Below are 2,629 nucleotides of genomic sequence, written 5' to 3'. Positions count from 1 at the left end.
TCCTCTGTTCCCTGAGAAGGAATGAGGTTGCCAGGCTTCTACTCACACCGAGTCTTGGTTCCTGGGTTGTCCCTTGTCTGTGAACTGCAAGATAAAAATATCTGCTTCTAGTCAGCTTTCGCTGGGGTTGAGTAGAATCCGCTCACCTGCTTCGTCTGGAGCCTTTGTCCTGGACTCTCTGTGTTGCAGGTAGGGCGGCTAAGGCTGGCCTCAGCAACCGCCGCCGCTGGCAAGTGCTCAGATCTGTCTCCTTGCCTGGATTTTCCCTCTCTGGACTAACTGTCTTCCTGTGATGGCACACTTGGTGTGGTTTTCTGGCTTAGGACTGTTCACTGGAACAATGAAACTGCTTTCTATGCAAGAGCTTGCTTAGCCTCCAGCTTCTCCTCTGCCATCTTCCCGGAACTTTTTCTACAAGAATTTTTAGTGATACTCAAATACGTAAGAAATGAGGCAATTTGCCATTCTTTTGCACTTCATAAATGTGAAAGAATTTTCTAGGTGTTTTTAAATATATCATAATATGATGTAGAACTATTCTGTCACATCGTATGATAATCTGATAAAGATATTAGAATAAAGGACACATTGTACTAAGTTTTGGAATGTTCATGTATTTAATTATTTTGGTTGTGGAAAATTGTGGGGATTTCAACTTTGGGTATTTTTCTTGTTAGGCTGGCATAATATCAGTGGTTAAATTTAGGATAGTGATTCCCTTTCTACAAGAACATGCACCTTATCTGTCCTCTTAAACTTCCAATCATCAATGGCATCAGAGTTGTACACCATCTTGTCTCGCTTCCTACCTTAGCTGGTCTGGATTCTGCAGTCCTTCCAATCTTAGTTCTTAGATAGTGCAGGATGGTGGATATGATCCAATGCACCCAGCTATAGATTGAGAAGAAAGTCCACTAAAATTTTGCCTGGGATATGTTCTCAAGCCTCCTCAATAGTTAAGAGTAGAGATGGGAGGCCCTGGTGCCAAGCAGTAACATTATTTTTAAAGCAATTAGACATATATTAGTTACGCTTCTGATTACCGCAGGAAAAGAATAAAAGAGCAGTGAAGCATACAGGACAGTCAGAATTTTAACTAGAAACTCAGAGGCTGAATCCACTTAGCTAGCTACTCAGGAGACTGAGATCTGAAGACCACTGTTCAAAGCCAGTCCAATCATGAAAATATATGTGATTATCTCTAAAAAATCAGAATGGAATAGTGGCTCGAGTGGTAGACAACTATCCTTGGGCACAGAATCATAGGGATAGTGCCCAGGCAGTATCACACACACCAATGAGTATTTCAATGTGACCTTATTTATTTTTTTTTACCTTGCTGTACTCTGTTTCCCTGAATTAGTTCACAAATTAACAAAATCAGCTAAGCAGCTACTTACATCAACTCATCATGTTTCTGTAAAGTCTATTCTCTTTTTGCAAGCCTGCTTTTATTTGACCCAAAAGTAAATTATTCAGGAGGGCAATTCATCTCCCTCAACTCTGTAGTATTAGATTATTGTTTAGGTTCATATCCTAAAGAGACACGTGGACTCCCTGGTATTCTTCAAGTGAATTGCCTGACTTTGATGTCAAAATGTATTCAAGATTTGTTTGTATACATCTATAATGATTTCTGCAGAGTTTGTGATTTTTAAATCAGAAATCATTTTTAACTTACCTGTTGAAATGAGTAGTACAGAAACTAAAGATATTTCTGGTGCTTGTCTGAAAAAAAGTATATTTTAAAATAATCTGTATTTTGTTTGTATAATATCCATAATCTATTTCATTCTCTCTTAGATATAATACTTTGAATTCTACATTGTTTTATAATATATAGGTTCATTATTAAATGTGTTATTTCAGATAGCATTCCATATAGAAACAGTTTAACATTTCTTTTTTTCCTAGGTCCTTATACTATGTTATTTCTTTGGGAAAAATTGACAACGTTATCTAATTTCAAACGTTTTGTAAAGATTATGCTATATAAAGGCCTTTCTAAGGTGAGGATTTAATACACTGATGTCAAACTAACTTTTAGTTCAATTAATTACATGTATTGTTACATTTGTATTTTTGTAATCATTTTTAATAACTGTTTTTCATTTCTGGCATCTGAAGAATGACAAATATGGCATACTTCACAAATTTTCATATCATCCTTGTGCAAGTGCCATGTTAATCTTTATATTGTTGTAATTTGGGTAAACGTGCTGCTGAAGCATGTAGTATCCTGTAAATTTATGTAGTTAATGATGCAGTCTTTATAAAGGCATATATGCTTGGTTGACTGTTTGTAACCAGGAAAACTTATTGTTCCTAAAATGCTATTGATCTTACTTCTCTAAAATTCTGTGTATATTGTAAAACTTATATTGTTTGCTCGATTGCTCAGATTTGCAATTTTTTTCAATGACTATTTTAAGTCTTTTTCATTTAAATTTGATCATACTTTGAAGCCTTTATAGCTAGGTCCAAAGGTGATGGCTTTTCAAGTAATTATTTATCAACTGAGATAGCTTTGTGGAGCTAATGGATTCAAAATAAGCCTTGCTTAAGAGCTACATCTAAACTTCTGCAGCTTAAAATTTCCTAAATGAGGTCTTACTGGCACAAATGTCTA

General features: G+C 35.7%; 1 pseudogene; it reads right to left on the bottom strand.

Moving 5' to 3' along the window:
* Positions 1-2,131: 2,131 nt before the first annotated feature.
* On the bottom strand, positions 2,132-2,231 carry LOC138807750 (U6 spliceosomal RNA; annotated as a pseudogene).
* Positions 2,232-2,629: the final 398 nt, after the last annotated feature.

The sequence above is a fragment of the Dipodomys merriami genome, unplaced genomic scaffold (genome assembly GCF_024711535.1).
Source record: "Dipodomys merriami isolate MVZ:Mamm:240054 unplaced genomic scaffold, mDipMer1.0.p SCAF_43, whole genome shotgun sequence".
Lineage (NCBI taxonomy): Eukaryota > Metazoa > Chordata > Mammalia > Rodentia > Heteromyidae > Dipodomys > Dipodomys merriami.
Note: the sequence above shows the minus strand (reverse complement) of the source record. Positions and strands in the feature narration are given on the sequence as shown.